Source organism: Mustela erminea, chromosome 12 (assembly GCF_009829155.1).
Source record: "Mustela erminea isolate mMusErm1 chromosome 12, mMusErm1.Pri, whole genome shotgun sequence".
NCBI lineage: Eukaryota > Metazoa > Chordata > Mammalia > Carnivora > Mustelidae > Mustela > Mustela erminea.
In genome coordinates, this window is record NC_045625.1 from 79,240,419 (window position 1) to 79,262,365 (window position 21,947).

The 21,947-nt window shown below is 35.9% G+C and overlaps 1 long non-coding RNA gene across 1 annotated transcript in view; it reads left to right on the top strand.

Annotated features, from left to right (window-relative positions):
- The window catches only part of LOC116570979, a 160,097-nt gene that overhangs the window by 67,622 nt on the left and 70,528 nt on the right, over positions 1-21,947 (top strand). Inside the window, exon 3 of the long non-coding RNA XR_004277626.1 lies at positions 13,957-14,071. This is a non-coding gene — a long non-coding RNA (uncharacterized LOC116570979). The remainder of the gene's footprint in view (positions 1-13,956; positions 14,072-21,947) is intronic.

Here is a 21,947-nt window from a genome sequence, read left to right on the forward strand (position 1 = left end):
TACTATTATATCCAACAATATGGATGAATCTCCTCATTATGCTGGGAGAAAAGAGTATGTACTATGCAGATCCACATATATGAAACTTTAGTTAAAGCCAAATTAATTCACAATGACAGGAAGTAGGTCTTGGGTTGTCCGGGGCCAATGACGGGGTAAGGGTTGCCTGCACAGGTGAAGGAGGAAATATTTGGGGGTTATGGAGATGTTTGACATGCTTGTGGTGACAGTCAAATAGCTATTTACGTTAGTCAAAACTCAAATAGGTGCTGTCTTCCTAAAGCAGATTTGAGGGTCACTTTACCTACATTTGTCATCAGTAATAAGTGTCTACTAACACTTTCTCTGTGCATTTGAGGTTCTTAATTCATGTTCTCCAAATGGGCTCTAAGAGATGCATGGACCCCATATTATATGCTAATTTTTATATGTATGAGCATATAAACACTTGGCTTCTTTAATTTTTTTAAGATTTTGGGCGCCTGGGTGGCTCAGTGGGTTAAGCCGCTGCCTTCGGCTCGGGTCATGATCTCAGGGTCCTGGGATCGAGTCCCGCATCGGGTTCTCTGCTCTGCAGGGAGCCTGCTTCCTCCTCTCTCTCTCTCTGCCTGCCTCTCTGCCTACTTGTGATCTCTCTGTGTCAAATGAATAAATAAAATCTTTAAAAAAAAAAAAAAAAAAAAAAAAAGATTTTATTTATGTATTTGACTTACAGAGATCACAAGTAGGTAGAGAGGCAGGCAGAGAGAAGAGGAAGCAGGCCCCATGCTGAGCAGAGGGCCCGATGCAGGGCTCCATCCCAGGACCCTGCAATCATGACCTGACCTGAAGGCAGTCTTTAACCCACTGACCCAGCCAGGTGCCCCAACATTTGGTTTCTTTAAGTAGCATCTGACCTCCAAAAAATTTTAAAACCCACCTATAGTAAAATCTGAAACTTATTCCTCCTTTTTAATTCTGGCTTCTTATTTTGTTTATGCGTGCATTACTAGGAAAGCCCTTGTTGATACCCTAGAGACTAGTAGTAACAAACCCATCTTTATCTCGCTTAACCTAAGAAATATCTTTCTAGCACTCTCGATATGTTTGTATGTATAAACAAAAATTGTGAACAAGGTAGAAAATAGTCATAATTGATTGTTCCAGAATAGTTGCATAATATGCTGCAATGTGTTTTTACTTTCAGGACCTCATTTCTCAGTTGTCTATCTCCAAATCATCTTCAAAGACCTGTGAATCTATCTTTCCTTTTTCACTTTCATAACATGTAAGGTAAAACATTCACAGAATAGAATATACATAATTGGCTCCTATATTGAGTATCATTCTACTTAGCAACTGTTACTCTTTCTTCTTTTAATGAACCATCTTGATCTCCGGATTCACAAAACACCAGATGTATCATCTATGGTTACCTCATTACTGGTAACTGTGGAGTGTGGGTACTCTAACACACGTGTCCATGAAATGATTAAAACTTTCCACGTGGGAGTCACAGTAAAATTTATATGTGAAATGATGAAAATGATAAAAAGATTTTAGTTTCACTTTTAGCTTTTATCTATTTTTCCTCCTATTTTTCTGATTGATTATCTAATGCCCCCATTTTTGGCACACATGCTTATGTTCTATGAAGTTAAGATACTATAACATTTCAAATTTTCAAGAAATATCAGGAAATGCACTTGCATTTATTGACCTCTTATCTAACAATATAGCACATTCCAATTATAAATGAGGAATACCACTTTTATTTTGGGGGGGGGAATGGACACACACTTTCATTATCCGTAGACATTTTAGTTGCTGTTTTTAAAGAAATATAACATGTGTATTTCATTCTAAATTCCATGAAGATCAATTGATTGATTGATTGATTGATTGAAGAACCAGTAGTTTAAGACAGGACTGATATTGGAAGTAATGCCCTGGCAAAGGCAGTTTCCCTGGAATGTCAGGTGTCCATCTACTCTGTGACATTTAATGGAGAGATTGCAGCATCTCTTGAAGAAAAAAGGCTAAAGCACTTTATCAAAAAAAAAACTGAAAGGATGAGTGGAGGAATTAAGGAACGAATAAGGTTTTCTTTCTGTTTTGGGAGGAGGATTAGTCCAAAACTTAAGTTTTCCAAATGTAGTGCTTTGAGACACAGTAGCCTAGAACACAGAAAATTAAAGTTCATATTTTCATATACTGCCCGCAGAAATGATCCTGCATCCAGTTTCAGTAACTGTCAGTGACAGAAGGGTATCTTCTGATGCGAGGAACAAGTGTAGAGCCCACAGCACATTCTGTATGAAATACTACTGAACAGTTCTCCTCTCCTTTATCCAATTCTGTGCTTATGGGGAAATATTTATTAGTATTTTAGGAATGCTATTATTGAGAAGGTGTTACTTCAGATGAATTATGGCTAATGGTTTTAATACACGTCCTGTACCTGAACACATTCGCGGAGATAGCAGAGGGGCTTGTAAGTTTTGATCTCTTGCGAATTTGATCCACATGAATCAGCTTCTTCCAGGCTGTAAGGTATTTGTCACCTTCGAGACACCAATATGATTTAGGGGACTTATTAAAAGCAGGTAGGGAGTGTTTTGGCTACCTCTCCTTGCTTTCCATCTTCTTCCTAATTGCTCTTTACTCAATCCTCTGTAGTAAGTTAGCAATCTCGGACCTAAGAAAATATTTAGCTGAGGTTTGAAATGTATATGTGGCCTTTTTCAACTATGGTTTATTTTGTTCTACTTAACAAAGAAAAAAATATTTTATGAATGATTCTAAAAAGTTTTTTCCCCAGGAAAGTAGAAATTGCATGAGCCGTTTCTTGCTGTTTAGATAGATGAAATCGTATTTATGCTTTTAGAATGTATATTATTTTCCCAGGTGTCCAAAAAAATATGTGATTTAAAGTCACTTAATTAACACTATTTCTTTGGTCAACTCACTAGGGGGAAAGGGACCCAATTTTTGAGATAAAAATAATATACTGAAGAAATATATTTCTTTGAATAAGACCTGTAGTGCAGTGCTCAACAGAACATAGATTTTTCTTTTTTTTAATGGCTGAGTTATATTCTTGGAAAAGGAATTTATACTGGAAATGCTGACACAACTTTAGCTCCTGTTTGGTAGTGTGAACTCGCCGCTATAATAATTAAGCAATTAGGCATGACAGAGAGTGTGGGTTTCCTGAGATAATCACACCCCTGGGGCATTGCAAGTCATGATCCAAAGATAAGTGTTTTTAATCTCCCAAGGGTGTGATTATCAGATGATAACCACACCCTCTGGAGAAGACTTATGACTCATAAAAAATCTTTACTATAAGAAAAAAAATGATTATGCTGCTGTATGCAGATGAAGCTGGCCATGGAGACTGCTATGTGTTTGCCACAAATTAATTAAGAATTGCAAAATGTACACCACTTTAATGGTATTGGGCATAAATCCTGGGGACTGGTTTGTTTTCTCATTATTGTTGAAATATAGAAATGAGAGAAGGATTCTCCACTTTTCCACTTCAGAAGGAGATGAATGATTGATTAAGTGAATCATAAAGATCATATTACCAAGCCTTTTTATTGACTAGTTCTTATAGGGCATATCCTAAGATATATATCTTAAGACAGAGTCTCTTATTACCTAAATTACTCACTTTGAAGTAATTTGGTCACTTTAGAATAATCAATGGCTTCATATAAGAGCATTTTGTATCTTAGCATCCATTCATCATTTATTCATTTATTTCATTCCAATACTTAATAAGTACACATGAAGCAACTATGCTGTAGATCTAAAGGAGCTAAAAACCCATGTTCTGATAATGGAATACAGACATAACTAATCGTAATACAGAGAAAAAAAGTGCCATCATGATGGTGTCAAAAATATGTTAAGAAAGGAAAAGGAAAGTGGGTAATCTGGTCTGGGAGTATAAGAAGGCTCCCTAGAAAGAAAATACTTTATCTGGATAAAAGATACAGTAACTACTACTTGCTGGGCATTTACTATGTGTTGGGCATTGTGCTTAGCATTTTATTTTCATATCTTATTTTAATCCTTACAACAGCTGTGTTGAGGTAAATGGTATTTTTCTTGTGTTAGAGATACAGAAACTAATACTCAAAGTGGTTAATTGTTAAGCTCAAGGTCAGATAGCTAGTCAAAGACATACTAGAACTGGAGTAACAGGGTTGTTTTCAGAACATGTACTCTTTACCAGTAGACTCTATGGCCAAATATAGCGGCATTCTCTGCTGGAGTCCCACATGAGACGAAGCATTCCAGGAAGAGGGAAGTCAGCAATGAAAAGTGGGGAGACTGGTAAGAGCGCAGCATTCCCTGGCCACTCTCTGCAGCTGCAGTTTATGGTGCATGGGTGCTGAGAGTGATGGGAAAAGAGGCTGGAAACCTTTGCATTAAATTTGGCCCAAGTTGCAGAGGTTTCAGTGCTTTGCTAAGCAGTTTGCAAGATTGTCCTGAACAAATCTGCCTCATTGATTTCAAGGTCAGGCAAACTAGTCAGCAAACTGAGGATTCCTTCTCTCACTTTTGTCTACCAAGGTCAGAAGCACTTCTAGGAATCCATATGATGGTAACTATCATTATAAAAGAGACATGAGTCAGACAGGTCCAGTATTTACCCTCTTTAGAAATAATTGCTAACTCTCATCTTGCAAAGCTCATGTTGGGCATCTTCAAATTTTTCAAAGGAGGTAAAGACAGTGGGAAAACAAAATTAATTTTGATTTGAAAACTAAACATGAGTTGCATTGTACATTTAGGAGATAACAGTGGCTGCTCTAGAACCTAATTATAATAGAAACTCTGTGAGAGGTGGGCTTGTAGCCATGCCAAATACTGCAGAAAAAAGCATAGGAAGAATGTAGGTATATATAAGAAAGACCTGGTATTTAGAAAGTAGGAGAGTCTCTGAGAGATAGAAAGCTGTACAACACAAGGGATCTGCCTTTGAGGAGTTTGTGATCTGTGTAGGAGACAAAACATGAACAATTTTCTGCCAAAATGCCAAGAAAATTAGAATTGTATATTACTAACTATTCCCTAGAGTTTAGATGGAAAACTATGGGCTATTTTTTTGGAGTAGGGGAGATTTAATAGTATATGCAATAGGAATCTTTTGTTTGATGTTAAAATGGGTCTTCACTTACTGTGTAACTAGGATATAGCATGGTATGTTGAGTCAGTCCGGCATGCTTTTTTAATTTTGCAAATCTTACCCATGTCATTTTCTGCCATTTCTTTGAGTCTTGAATTTCATTGTCCGTCTTGTAAAATATAGTCAATAGTTGCCAAATCACAAAGTGGCTGAGAGTGTATAAAGTGGTGTGCACACCCCAGCTTCGTGGCCAGCACCAGAGAAGCCATCATTAATTCATAGCTATTGTGATGATGGTCACAACACTATGTGACAGTTACTATGCTAGACACTAGGGATTTGAAGATGAATGAAGAATAAGTCAGTCCTTTGAATTTGCTGATGGTTGCTGATTGTTGCTAGTTCTTGGGTGCTTTAACAGTCTTTATTGTTCTGCTTATGTCTCTGTAAACCATCCCTTTGGTAATTGTTTAAATACTTTAGATTAAGACTTCCATTTCATGGTGGGACCCTGATGGCATTTATGGTTTAATATAAAAATGCTCCTTAAAAACTTATATATAAAATATTGTTTTCAATAGCTTTTATTTGGTAAAATCCCCACTTTAGGATGCTATGTGATACTTATCCTGGAGAGTTTGTCCCCCTGTAGACATATGTGGACCTCAGTGGATTCACCCTTCCCCTGTAAGATTGCACAGGTGGACCCATGTGAGATGAATTTATGTGATTCTCCCAGGGGAGCTTCAAAGACTGCCTTCATCTTTGTTTTTTGTTTGTTTGTTTCTTTCTTTGTTGGGGAGGGATTTTTTGAGAGAGCATGAGCGGTGGGGGAGTAGTAGGGGTAGGAGATGGGGCAGAGGGAGAGGGAAAGAGAGAATCTTAAGCTCCCTGACTCAGGGCTTCATCTCAACCCCCTGAGAGCGTGACCTCAAGAGTCAGACGCTTATTAACCCACTGTGCCACCCAGGTACCTCAATGACTACCTTCATCTTAATAGAAGCAACCTCTGGGTCATGTTTGGTTCTTCATGGAGCCCATCTTCTCCATCTGTGGAAATAGAGTTAAAATTTTGAAGGAGGGATCTTTCATTCAGTTCTTAACAACCCTACCACTGCCCTCGTGACAGATTCCTGAAAACATCAGCACTGCTCACTCAGATGAATTCTTCCCATGATTATTCTCTATTCTTTGTATGTTTGCTACACATATTTCTCTAATACTGTAATTAAGCTTCCCTGAAAGGAAGATATGGCCAGGCCAAATAACAAAGTTAGAACCTGAGATACCTGAAGAGTAACATTCCAGAAGCTCCAGAAAATGTGTTTATTTGGACTTCTGGAATTCTCATGTAGTCACTGGGTATCATTTTAAGTAGCAAATTTTTGGAAGGAAAATGTAAAGAATTTGAAAACCATGAGCAGGTTAATTAGTCAGTCTGAAATGTGGCTTATTCATGTGTAAAATGAAAATACCACTTAGTTTACAGGGTTGCTGAGAAATTAAAAACAAAAACAAGTAAAGGATACAGCCACATGCTGGCACAGACCTGTTCAGCGGTTTCTGACTGTTAGTACCATGATTACAATTTCTTAACCTTTCCTGGGGGTTCTGCTTGGATGTATTCCAAACTGGAGCTGTCTCAATAATGCATTTGGTGAGGTGAGGAAGGATCGTTTCAATTTATACCAACTGCCAACCTTAAATGAGCCCACGGAATATATCACTCACTATTTTAAGCACTTATTTTTACTGTCTCATCTACTGATAAAAAGTTTTTGAGGTAGGTTATGTTATTCCCATGTTAAGTATAAGGAAAGAGGCACAAAGAGGTTAAGTGACTTGCCTGTGTTCACATGGCTAGTAAGAATAGGGGTAGGATCTGAGTCCAAGCAGTCTGACTCCAGAGCCTGAGTTCTTCACCAGGAGGCTTTTCACTTCCCAAGAATGTGGAGGTCCTCTGGAAGCTAGAGTTGATAATATTGCCTAAGAACAGTAGATCCTGAAGTAAAAATTACTAACTTCAAAAATATGGCTACTTGAAATCATTTCTGGAATAAGACAGATTAAAATATTAATTATAACTTAATATCTTTACTTGGGTAAATATACATGATTAGGTTATAGGGTTTGTTTTTTTTTTTAAGATTTGTTTCTTTATTTGAGAGAGAGAGCAGAAGCAGAGGGAGGGACCGAGGGAGAGAGAGAGGATCTCAAGCAGACTCCCTACTGAGTTCAGAGCCCTAGTGGGGCTCCATCTCCAGACCCTAAGATTAAGACCTGAGCCAAAACCAGGAGTCAGACACTTAAAGGACTGTGCCTCCCAGGCACCCCTAAGTTGTAGTTTTTAAGTGCATCTTCAGTGCTAAACATGTGATAGGAAAAACTGTTCAGATATGACTTTAGGAAGACCTTGAGGAGAAGTATATATTCAAAAGAATTTAAATTTCCTTCAAATTGTTTAACTAAAGATGAGATTTTTCTTACTTATTTTAGGTCAAGGAATTGTGTGATTAGAAGCTGTAAAAGGACAAATGATTCTGGGGAAGATTATGGAATCTGACTTTGCATAATCTTTCAATCTATTGCCTTTTTTTATTTGCCTAGATCCAGATAAAATATAAGTGTAATATTATGTAAACTCTCAGACTCAGAAATAAAGTAATAGTTTAAAAGAGAACTAAGAGATTCTGGAAAACTTACAGGGTTAAATGTCTTGTAGCTATTTTCTCTCAATAGCTAATAGGACACAAGTACATTTTGTTTTGTTTTTACTTTAAAAGTCATCATATAAAAGTAGACAATGTTAAGCATTGGATATAGGTTAAGTGAATAAAAGTTAATCTTATAAAGGGAGTACTTTTAGGATATTTAAACAGTATAAATTAATTGAATATAAATTAGTAATTTCCTGGAGCTAAGGGGAAAGGATTCTGGGAAGTAACTGCTAATGGGAATAGGATTTCTTTTTGGAGTAATGAAAATGTTCTGGAATTAGATAATTAATGGTGACTGTTGGACAACCTTGTGATACTTAAAAAACAAAACAAAACAATGTTTTGTTCACTTCAAAAGGGTAAATACTATGTAAAGATTTGTGAATTATATCTCAACTTTGAAATAATGCTAAAAAAAGTCAATTATTGTAGAATCCTTAGATGTGAATGGTAGGACAGGTCACAGGAATAGAATTTTGGAGCTGGAATCAATAAAGGAAACACCATACACACACACACACACACACACACACTCAAAATTCATGAAGCTCAATAAATGGAAGAACACAATTAATCTGTGGTTACTCATGATTCAAGGGCAATCTATTCAGCATGACCACATTTTCCAAAACAAAAACAAAAAAAAACATTCTAACAAAGTGCAGTGACTGCCCTGGTTCTTTATGCACAACGTGATATTAGAAATACAATTTGGATATCCAGCTGTTGAAATTAGAATATCTAGATTTTCAGGTACTTAGGAAACCAGCAGAACAGAATGTTTAGATCACAATTATTCTGGAATATCCAAAATTACTCATTCACACCTCTCAGAATTCTTCATTGACTAAAAGCAACTGTAATTAAAAATATGGCAAAGCAAGCAAACAAAAGGATAAAATGAATATATGAAAGAGTAAACAATACTAAAGGAGAAGCTGAAAAATGACTCCCCATGGAAGATGAACCAGGAACACACCCTCGGGATGATGGGGCCGGGGAGCTAATGGAGGATTTCTTTCAAGGAATTACCATGGACATAACTCAGATTCAGTCACTTCCCTGACTTGTTGCCCTCTGCTCAAGAGTTGTATTCCTGGAAGAGAGAGCATTGGACCATCATTTTGTCTTAGAGAAGGAGAAAGATTACCTGGATTGACAGTCCTCCTTTGATTGTATACAATTGAAGAGTCAGTTGCTGGGGAACTCTTACAAATGACTGGAAACAAACTCAGCTAGAGATGCCAATCTCCAAACTCAATGGAACCTGCTGGAATCGTATAGAAGTTAAGAGCTAACTTGCCTGCATTCAAATTCTGACTGCTTCTTACATGAGTCATGTCACCTTAGATAAACTATTTACATTATTTGTCCTTTCATTTACTCATTTGTGAAATCAGGATAATATTACCCATCTCTTTGATTTGAAACTTAGCCCAGTATCAGATACACAGTAAGGGATTTATATGAGATATATATATATATATATATATATATATATATACTTATATATATATATATATATTTAACATCAGATACACAGTAAGGGATTTATATGAGATATATATATATATAATTAACATCAGATACACAGTAAGGGATTTATATGAGATATATATATAATTAACATCAGATATACAGTAAGGGATTTATATGAGATATATATATATAAAATTAACATTGAAATATGAATAATGGGCACTACATATATATATATATCTCCATCCTTACAAAGTACCTATTCAAAAGTTTAGAAGATTGTGGAGTAACTATTTCTTGTCAATAGAAGATAAATCAAAGTGATATAATTGCATTAATTTAAAAAGATCGGTGATTTTGCTGTAAATCAGATTGTGCACCCCAATTCAAATTGGCCCATCTTACTTATAGTTTTATATAGAAGAAATAGTTACTTTTTTTTGTTGTTGTTGGGAGAAAACCCTTAGCTAAATTCAAACTATTTACCTTATTATTTGTTTTTTAAGCTTATGTTGATTTTGTCTAGAAAGCAAACTTCACAGCATCAGCACTTATACAATTACTTATATCCCAAAGAATGCCACATATGTATGTGTCATACATTACAAGATTTAGTTGGGGCTTACTGTATCAGCCTAGTAACAATAGGAATCCATAATTTCATAGAGTCATTAATCATTCTTACTCTTTTAACAATAAACTTGACAGAATGGATTGTCATATAGAAGTCAATTTTCAAATAAACATGATGAAGTAAACAAAAGAAAAAGTGAGAAAAACACACTAGACAACCTTTATTTTTCAGTAAATTTGTTGACTTACCTTTGTGGTTCAGTTCAGTAGAATTCTTACTTCTGTTCTTGAATTAATAGTTTCCTGTGGTGGCTTCTAAATAGTTATCCATAGCTGAAGGTTTTAAATGTTCTCACGGAAACAAAATCAATCACCTATCTCTAGATTAAGAGGACTAGCAAAAATAAGACCCAAGCCCCACTTTCCAAGTCTTCCCTACCATACCCACAGAGAAATTACTTCCAGTTGGTATCTCCCTTCTATTCAGAAAGGCAGCATTTGGAGGAGGTGCCCAGAGTGGTTTTTCACTGAGCTATTTGCATCAGTTAGGCTCCTAACATGGAAGCAGAACCACCATGAATATTCTAGTATAAGGAATTTATTTCAAAAATCAAGTCTTACACAAACAAAAAATCAACAAGAAGTTTACTCACCACCCCTAGCCTCTAAGAACAAAATGAAATAGAATAAATCCACAGGGAGAAATGGATTTATCCAAATACTTATACAAATATAAAACTTTAGTAGTTGGGGGCAAAAAATGAATGTATTCCAGAAGTAAGAGTTGTTTCTAGTTGCCCTAAAATACATGGTAATTGAAAAAAATATATATGGTTTAAAAGCAATTATAAGGGTGCCTGGGTGGCTCAGCGGGTTAAGCCTCTGCCTTCAGCTTTGGTTATGATCTCAGGGTCTTGGGATCAAGCCCTGAATCAGGCTCTCTGCTTGGCAGAGAGCTTCCTCCTTTCTATCTCTTTCTGTCTGCCTCTCTGCCTACTTGTGATCTTTGTCTGTCAAATGAATAAATAAAATCTTTAAAAAATAATAAAAGCAATTATAAGCAGATGGTGTTTAAAATTTAAATCTATTTCCCCCTAACTTCTGACACAAAGAATAAGTCTGAGGAATGCAATTTTCTCCAGTCTTCACTAGTTTACAGGTGTAACTGGAAAGAAAAAATGGTAATAGGAATCTGGCTCTTGATAACATCTTCCCAAATCACTTCTGCAGCCCACCACAGTTTGATGTTCTTCTGCAGGCTCTCATATGTTTGCAAAGAGTCCGCTCCCCTAGGTGTTGCTCCTTCTTTGTCCGCATATCCTGGATTCTGTTGTGTCTGACTGGCACTGGCCATCCTTCCGCAGGCATCTGGGGGCATTGCCATATCCTAAGGACTCTCCCCATTGCTGCACAGAACAAGATTGAAGTCATGTTCAGTTGCCCCAAAGTGACGTGAGAAAATACTCTTCACTCCCATTTTGCCTTTTGTTTTGCATTCCCAAAAGTTTAGTTCCCAGGTAGGGATGACTGTGTCCTCAGAGTGCCTTGTGAAAAATTATCTTTCTGCTCCTATCTGTAGTTCTCTCTCCACACTGCTCTGATACCAGAATAATCTGGAATGGGGATGGATTTGGATACAGACTGAAGGGTGCCCTCATCTTTCCTCTGGCACCCTATCTGCTTCGTAATATTTAGGTCTCTGAAGCAGCACAATCCAATAGAAATGGAATGTGGCTATGGATACAGTTCAAAATTTTATTTTTTAAACTATTAACTTTTGCCTAAAAATTTAGAGACATAGATGAAATTAATTATAGTAACATTTTCTTTAACCTGTTATCTTCCAGGTATTGTTTTAGCATCTCAAGTGCAAAAATAAACTTATTCATGATTAAGTTGACATATTTATACTAAGCCTTTGAGATCCTATGTCTACTTTATACTTAACAACGCATCTGTCAATTTAGACCAGCAACATTTTAAGTGCTCAATAGCCATACACAGCTACCGGCACTATATTGGACAGTGAAGCTCTTAAAGAGCCAGGAACCCCATTCCACCTAGGTTGATGCTAAAACAATTTAATTTCCCTGTCAACACTATATGCAAATTGAAATAGCTGAACAGTTTCTTGGAAAATAACAATAAATGACTGTCACTTAAAATAACTTTCATTCTTCAGATACATGGATAGTCCACTTTCTCATTCTTATACTATTGCCTTTGATGTTTGTAATGAACATTAATATATTAAATTCAAGGCTTCCAGAGTCATAGGGCAGATAAATTCTTTAGATCTGGGAAGTATCTTGGTCCCTTGATGATTTTTTTTTTAACAAAGTAAAACCTAAAGTTCTTCTTACTCAAAACTTCTCTTCAACAGATATGTCAAAAATGACAATATCTACTGGTGCTAAGACATTATTTCATGATTGGGAGTTGGATGTCTTGACCTGACCGAAAATGTGGACACCTAAGCCTTATTTTAGGTATTTACATCTTGCTCTGTATGAACTTAATCATTCATTTAAATTCCCAATCTTGTGGCTAGCTGAGAACCTAACTTTTTCTATGAAGAGAGTTCAGAGATGATAAGGAATTATAAATTAAGCAAGGAAATTGGGCCTTTAAAAATCACACTTTTGGTACTACTCTATAACTATTTTTGTTGTCAGTAGGTTTTGCTGAACTTTAACCATTTGTTCTCTCCCAAGTAATGACCATCCCTGTGTGTACAAGTTGTAGATGGTGGAGTAAAGGGACAGTGTCAATTCAAAGACAGAACTTCAAACTTTCCAAAAGTGATCTTAAAGTGACATGCATTTGGCTTTTTAACCCTGAGAATTGTTTTTAAGGAAGATGAAACCTCTGCCCTTAGCCATTTGGCACTCATTTGGAGCATTATGTAGAAGAATCTGTGGATGCCTTACCTGGCCATCTGATCTGGACCTTTAAGTTCAGTCTAGAGAAATAAACATCCGGAGAAGTTTAACTCATTTCCTATTCATATATAGTTTACTTGCATCATGGGGGGAAAAAAATGCCTTACATCACCAGCTCTTTCTGCACTAAGATGCAGGGTATCTGTGCCTTTGCTGGGTGATTTAATGGTCACTAAGCAGCAGGAAAGAGTGCTCACCTCAGCAGAAGATGGGAACACAAAAGCTAGGTAACATTGTCGGATCACAGCTGGGTGGTTAGGACATTGGCCAGTAATTACTAGCCAGTGCAAAAGAATGAGTTCTAAATGAGAGGATGAAAAGACCAAGGCCTTGGGGATTGGATTTTTCAGACATTATTAACATAAATCAAGAGACAGGTTAGGTTTGGCCAAAATACAGGAGGAGACATATTTTTAAGCTTTTTCTGTGTCAACCTGAAAATGTCTGCAGCAGCACTTGGATGCATTTCCTTCCAATTCTGTCACAGCTGCAGTGTTCTATTACTGCTCTTGTTAATAAGAACAACAGTAAGATTTTCCGTAGTAGCTTTCTCCTCAAGTCTTTAGGACATCAGACAGGAGCTTCCAAATTCTGTGGATAACACTTAACCTGATGAGCATTACAAAATGTGAAATTAGTGAAAAAGAACAAGGTGTTATCTTGTGATAGGAAAAGAGAGCAAGAGATGAGTTAGAACAAAACAAAATGAAAACAGCAAAGGGAGAAATTATCTGTTAATAACTAGCTAACATAGCAGACAAATTCACGCTCTTTTGGCCAGGCTTTTCTGGAACAACTTGGACATGTTAATGAGTAGTCATATTTGAAAGCCATCACATAAGACTTTTAAAAATTAAAAGCTGTAACCAGTTTTACTTCCTCTAAACTCTAAACTTAGGCCAAGTGTTAAATACACCATAACCATAAGGTAAACTGGGAAGGAACTGAGCACTAGAACTTTTCACATGAAGATGAAACAGAGGCTTAAAAAAAGATGAAACAGATGGAAAGGGAACAATTCTTTAAAGAAGTTGTTGCAGCTTCTGTTAGGTAGTGTTCGCCTTGGACATCTGAGAGAGACTCCTGAGGTGCTACCTGCTTTTGTCTCTGTCTTGATTCTCAGATTCATGAGACTGTACTGGCTAATCACAGACAACACTTACCGATGGCTGCTCCAGGCCAAGCCTTTTTCTAAGCCCTTTACATCCATTAATGACTCAGTATCACATCCTCATGAGGTAAGTGGCATTATTATCCACCCAACATTTCGGATGAGAAAACCAACATGCCGCCAAGTTAAGGGACTTACCACACAACACATAGCCAGCAGGTTGTGGAGCTGGAACTTGAGTCTGACTTCAAGGCCCAACTTTTTAAGCACTACGTTATATCAATAAAAGTTGTAAATGAAGTTGCCAGGAACTGAGGAACCAGAGCTGGTTTGCTGGGAGCTTTTTGTGGATGCTGAAACAAAGCAATCCATACTCGTTTCTATCTCGAAGAAGTAAGATTCTACCAGGGCCTAGTGACATCCCATTTTCATTCCTCTGCATACTCCCTTTGCCAATATGTGTTCCTTCTTTCCATCTACCTTGAATCTGGCTTCACACCACTTTATGTGCATATTCATATAAACTCTATCTTTTATTCAGTTAGCCATTTTAAGTCCTTAGGGTAAACTGGAAGTATCATATTTCTTTAAAAATTAAAACAGTGCTTTCCAAAATGAGGTAGAAATGCATAATGTAAAAAATCTTGCCTAAATATCTGTAGTGACAGGATTTTATGCTCTGCCATCAAATGAGAGCCCAACTCAAATGAGGTTTGTCCAGGTATCAGACAGTTTGACCCAGCCTGCATCAATTTATTTTCACAATTCCAAATTGTCTCATTGTTGGGCTGAAATAATTACCAACTAAGAGACAAGAAGAGTCCAATAGAAGTTTGGAACTCTCACAATCAATACTGGTGGGCGTAAAGTCCCACTGGGAAACAATGAAAAATGTACTTGCTAGATTTCTAACAATAGGTCAGATTATTGCTCTGGCATTTCAGAAGCAGAGGCTTCTGAATTGTGCATTGCCATATATGCTGTTCTTTCTGTAGAGCGGTTGTTTTTGTTCCTCTGTTTTCTCAACATTCTTTGGGAAGAAGAGTAGGAATTAACATCAACAGCTCACAGCTTATGTTTTGACTTTCTTCTTCTAAGTAAGCTTCTTCATTAACAATAATTAAAATGAATGTGCCACCTTCTCACTCAGCCAAGGATTTCTGTTTGGTCCCAACTATATAGAAATGCAAGATATCAAGAAGAGATAGAATTGGGGAAATTAAATAGCCTTCTGAATTAGTCAAAAATACCTAACAGATAAGGTTAAACCTCAGCATAGAGAGTGTTAGAATGTGACTGTCTACGTCACGTGAATATGAAATACAGAGCTTTTGGGGGTTAATCCTTGTCTCCTTCAGAAATATCCTTAGGCCAAAAGGAAATGGACCAGTGAGGCAATAAATGGCTTGAAAGAATTTTTACTTTTTCTTTAGGCAATGGGGAATCACTGAAGGATTTTAAATTGGGAATTTTGGTCATAAGTTAATTTTGGAAAATCTTCTTTCATAGAAGATGAATTGGAGAAAGCTGAGGCTAATAAACAGAAGAGCAAGGGAGGATGTGGTGATACTGGTCTGGTGGTTCTCAGTGGGAGACAGTTTTCCCCTACTGGGGATGGTTACCCACATCAAGAGATATTTTGGTTTTTCACAACTAGGGAGAAGGGGTGCTTCTACCAGTATCCATTTGGTAGAGGCCAGGGATGTATCTAAAAATACTACCATGCCTAGTACAGCCTGCCACTACCAGGAATTATTCAGCTCAATTTGTCAGTAGTGCCAAGTTGAGAAATCCTTTAGTCCATGCAAATGATAATGAGGGGCTAACCCAAAGTTGTAAAAAGTAGGAACAAATATTTTTAGGATATACAGTCAATCAAACTCAAGAAGTGATCAGTGAGAGAATGTGGTCAGTAAGAGAAACTATGTAGTCTTATAATGGATATTAGGCATGGATATTGGAAGATTCTTGGGTCAACGTTACCTACGTGCAAACAAGGAAGTGAGTGTGGAAAGAAGGAATTTCAGTAAACAAATGATAGGTTGGGAACAGGACATTGAATTGCAGGTGACAGAGACATTTTATCTGCTTCACATTAAATTGTATAAGTCTGAAAATGAGAATAAAAGCCTATTTTGAAGATACAGATTAGGAGGATATCAACAGATAGCACTTATAATTAGGGGAATAGATAAGATGCCAAAGAGAACGGATGTGGGAATGGAAAAATAAGTAATGTTGAGGGAGGGCAAATGAGCAGGCATGGTTAGAGACTGAGAAATCATGTTTGGCGATAAGGAAGGAGAACATATTCTGTTAGTACATCTCTGCTAGCCGTCAGTAGCCCCAACTTTGAGCATCTATGGCCTCCCTAAGTTCTTTTATTCTTAATAATTATTAACCACACAGGAATTCTCTTTATGTGAAGAGGGAAAACAGAGGAATGCCAAATTGCTATTAGATAGGCATTTTAAAATAAAAAGATAGATATTCAAGAGAAATGAATATGAACATCCTTTGATAAATGAAAACACTTGCTACAAAAACTTCAGCAACAATTTCTAGCTGCCAGTAACAATTGTTTGATTAAATATAACCTATAATAAAGACTTGATAAAGTTTCATAATTGAATGTTAGGTTTTAATATATTTTTTATGTCCTGTTTTTAGGAATGCTAACTTACTCTGTTTAAGAGAAATCTTCATAAAATTAATTTTCCAGTTACTTTAGTCAGGAAGTAATTAAGGATATGACAACATATCTTGAATTAACATATCTTGAAATAATAAATACCATGGTAGAAGATTGATCTCAACCAGTAAGAAATAAATACAAGTTGTGTTTATCTTCTGTCACAGACGCTACTCTCTATTTCTTAGTAACATCTATCTTACCAAAATTTATTTTCTAACAAGTTATGCAGTGGTACTTATTAACCATAAATAGATTAGCATTGCTACATATAACTCAGATAAAAGGGAATTAGCAACAAATTTGTTATTTCAGGTATCACACCCTAGCACATACTTTGTGTGCCCACCTTTACTTTTAAATTCTAAAATGTGAGTTTAAATATGTGAGTTAGATATTCATTTATGTTCACGATAAATCCATTATCTCTGTCACTCATGCATTTATTTTTATGTTTTTAATTTTTTTTTCTCCTGATAATGGGTCCTGTTCTTTTTGCCTCTTTGCCTTCTTACTGATATTGTATTGGATGCTAGACATTGTAATATTACATTACTGCATGTGTAGAGTGTCTTGCTTTCTTTCAAAGAATATTGACATTTATTTAGCAGGTACTGAAGTAATTTTGGATCCACTTGATATTTTTGAGGAAGAAATGCTGACACTGTTTTGTTGTTTGAGGCCTGTTTTTACTGTGTGGTCGTTGTTCCAATGTAGCTTTACTCTAGGGCCTCTTTAATCTGCTGCTGAAACATTACTCTTCAGGAGTCTATACCAGATCCTCTGAGTATTCAACAAGATGCCTCTAATCTGCCTTGTTATAACTTGTGTATTCCCAAGACTTAGTAGGCTCTGCTAATTGTACATGCTTGGTGGTCCTTTGCCAAGCAGATCAATTTTTGTTCCATGGTTGTGTAGATTAATATTCAGCATTAGACTCATTGTGAATCCTACAAAGATTACTGGTACTACTTCTCTGTGTAGATCTCTTCCCTTTTACTAGTCTGTCCCACAAATTCCAGCCACCTTAACCTCCCTAAGCTCTGAGTTCTGTCATCTCATTTTAGCAAGACTGGTGTGCTCTGCTTGAGAGCCCCGTCTTGGGTCATGATCCACAATATGCCTCTAGGCAGAAGACTGGGGAAATCATGGTGCCCATCCTGTTCATTTTTTTTTTGTCATAGATAACAGCCCTGGGCTGCCTGTTTCCAATGTCTGAAAACAGCCTTTCCTGTATTTTATGTAGTTTTCTACTTGTTTGTGGTAGGAGGGCATGTCTAGGACCAGTTACTCTCACAATGAGAAACTGAATTCAGAATTGCTTTTTGAGAACTTATTTTTGAACAGAAATTTTAAAAAAAGTAAACCTGCTATTTTTGGATACCAGTGGTAAATAATGGCTACAAAAATATCAGTTAATATAGCTTTGGGAATGATCCTGTGAAAAATAAAATGTACAGTGACAATGTTCAGCAATACCTGTGTCACTACAAATTTCAAAATAATGAAATACTCTGGTGAAGGGAAGAAATGATAGCATTAATTAGTTTTCACTGTAAATAATGTCCTGTTTGTTCTCACTTTCTCTCTTCCCCTCTTATGGTATTTTCGAGAATATATGTTATATAATTATCTATTGCTTTATAAGTAGATTGGGGAGGGGTATGGAAGAAACATTTGAACCCTGGCTACACATTAGAATCACCTGTAGATCTTTTAATATATACTTATATCCTGACCTCTCCTTTTTACAGCTTCTGATTTCATTGACCTGGGGTAACATTCAGGTATGGGGAGATATATATCTATATATATATGTATATATAAATATTTTTTATATCTGTCTATAATCTCCAAGTGATTCTAAAAATCACGTAGTCTTGAGAGCTACTCAAATTGTGTTCCATGGAACAATAAAACCAACATCAACTGGGAGGTTTTTCAAAATGCAGAATCTCGGGCCCTGCCCCAAAGTTACTGAATCAGAATCTATATTTTAACACTATCCTCAGATGACTCATGTGCATATTTAAGTTTTAGAACATTCGTTAGTTGACAAAGGTATATTTATTGCCTTCAAGGAATTCAGAATGTAAATGGTGAAGCATTTAGACCTGTGATAATCCCAAATTAGGCCTAACGTCAGAATCAAGTGGTCTTTTTTTAAAAAAATGCAGATTCCTAGGCTCCCACCTAACCCTGGTCCATGAACAACTCTAGGCATGAAGCATAAACCTTAGGCATCTGTATGCTTATTATATGTTCCAAATTGTTCTAAAAATTAGAGAAGTTTGGGAAATAAAGTAAAATAAGGACTCAATCTTTCAATATTTTACCTCTACTAAAAGTCCTAACCTGGCAAAGAAAGAAGGGCTGTCATTAAAGTTATAATAATGGTAGATACATATATATTTTTTTAAACACAGAAATTGAGTATTGTGACAAAAATGATTTGATATGAGTTTCACATTTTTTTTGTTAAAATAAGTTTTATATGCTTTGGATATTTTTGCTGTGGCCAAAATGAGGAAAAATATATGTACCTGGCCATTTAAGGGTGCTGTCAGCTAAGAATTTTAGGCCATTTCTGTGTAGCACAGGGGCAGCCTGATCGAGGCTAGAGGGAAATGGCAGTCTGACAGGAAACTGGAAGAAAATTGACAGACATGGCGAGTGTGAGGAATGGCCTAATGCTGAATAGGCTGTTTTGTAACAGAAAAAAGAGAACATTTCAAAACTAGTTAAGTTAGTTATGAGACTTTAACTAGGTCAAAAACTTATGAGTATTTGTGAATACTTTTTAACACTGTAGAAACTGTCAAAAATTTACCCCATGGTTAAATCTTGGGTGTTTGAGTCATGGAGTCTGAGGAAATTCCTGACTGAAGAGATGGAGGTGAATGAAAGCACAGCAATGCGGACAAACTTTTCTCTATATAAATGTAAGTTCTTAGAAAAGTTCTTAACATTTCTTGTTAAACCATAGATTTATAAATGGCTGGAAGTCTTGAAAAGTCCGCTTTGTTATGTTTCCAGATTCACTGTGTCTAGACACAAAACTTGAGATTAGAGCTAAGGAGACGGGATAGCTAGTCCCAGCAAAGTCACCTACTATGTGCCACTTTTCAGATGACTTAACATTTCTGATAATCTCCTCGTCTCTAAAATGGAAATAATAGTTTCTCTTCTTAGGACAACTTTATGTCTGATACCTTCTCACACTTGTGGACAACAATCTGAGGATATAGTGAGATCATTAGCTAGAATCTCAAAATAAATGTAAATCCCTAGCAGTCTGATGGAGATACACATCACAGACAAATATTACTGCATTGGTTTCTAAAGCATAAAAGATTAGATACTATAATCTGGTGATATAATGTTCAAGTTAAGCCACAAGCACATTAAACCCCTGACACTTGACGAATTGTGTAAGACATACAATTTTGAATACATTATGGTTATGTACAAGAGTCAAGTTAGTAATCATTTGGAGTTTTAAGCTGCTAAGCTCTTTGCAGATTTTTTTCCACAGTAGCATACTTTGTTTGATATTAATTCATTCCCGCCATCGTTAGGACAACAGATGATTTCTGAGACCATGCTACATGTCAGACACTATCTAAGAAGTGAAAGATGCACTGGTCAGAAGGATATGTAGATGGGGAGAACAAGCAGCAAATGAACAAATAACATAATGCAATATGATGTTGTATAATAATGACATAAAATATCATATTCCACTCTAGATCAAATTACATATTAGAAGAAAATAAATGAAGAAATTAGTAACTATTAGAGCTACCATAGGTAGGCCTGTTCAGGAAGATATTTCTGGGCCAGTAATATTTGAATTTTCCTAATCTGAAGGATGAAAATATGTCAGCCATATTTCCTTCCTTAACACAAGATATGTATTAAGAAAGCATTCTTATCAGAGTAGAAGTCCTGTGAGGTTAGAATATAACCAGGCAGGGTAGAAATGGTATGGGTTGAGGTTGGAAAAATAAGATAAAGACCCAATAATACAGGGCCATGTAGGCTATGGAAATAGTTTGAATTTTTATCTAAAAGCAGTGGGAAGTTTCTTGCATGGGAGGAAGATAATATTTATAAAGCAGAAGACTGGAACAACCTAAAGGTCCATAAAGAGATGACTGAGTGAATAACTTACTGTATAGCCACAAAACAGAACACTGGCTAGCTCTGAAAAGGAAGAAGAAACATCTCTACAGTGGCTTTAGAATGGTTTCTGGCATACACCATAAAGTAAAAAAAGCAAGATGGAGAAAAGTATGTGCAGTATGCTATTAGTCATCTTCAAGAAGGGTGAAAAACACATATGTATACACATGCAAATATCCTTTATTGAAAAAGTGAGATAAACCAAAAATTAATTTTAAAACATAGGTTACATAGAAGGGGAACAGAAGACTAGCGTGAAATAGTTTGGGTTGGAAGTGAGACTTCTCTGAGTGTACCTTATTTTGTAGCTTTGATTTTGGAATCCTGTGAATGTTTCCATAATAATACAACAGAACAAACATAAGCAGAAATAAACCCTAAGAAGTGAAAGCAAAAGAAAACATATAAAGTGAAGTGCATATCAGGGAGCTAAACCACAACAGTAGGCATTATGTCAAGTGATTTTACACTTGATCCTAGCCTAAAGACTGAGAAACAATTATGTCAAGTGATTTTAAGACAGTAATTTGCACATCTCCATTGGCATATAGACTAAAGACAAAAACATTGTAAAGATCTTAAGCCACTTCTAGTAATCATATTATTCTCTAACTATGTGTATGTATGTATGTATTTGACAAACAAATCACTTATACAGATACACACACACATACACACACACACACCAGGATAAGCAAAAAGTATTTATACTACTATCGTTAGGATCCAAGACTTTCACCATGACAGAAAAGATGTGCAAATAGAAGACTAATGACAAATTAATATTGGAATTGGAAATTGAATATAAATTCATGGCATACTTTATTTTCAACCTATATTTTTTCTTTTATTTTTCTTTATTTTAGAGAAATTAATGTTCCCAAATCATATTTTTTGCAAGCTAATTTCTTATTTTATTAACTCTTTTTTAAAAGTCTTTTAATTTTCATTTTACATTTGCATTTTTTCTATGATTCCATTTGTATTTATTTTTATATATTTTTTAAATTTTTATTTCTTTTCAGCATAACAGTATTCATTGTTTTTAACCTATTTTTGATTAAAAAAATTTAAAATTTTTTTGAAAACCAATTTTTCCACTTGTTTTTGGAAAATTGGGGTTTTC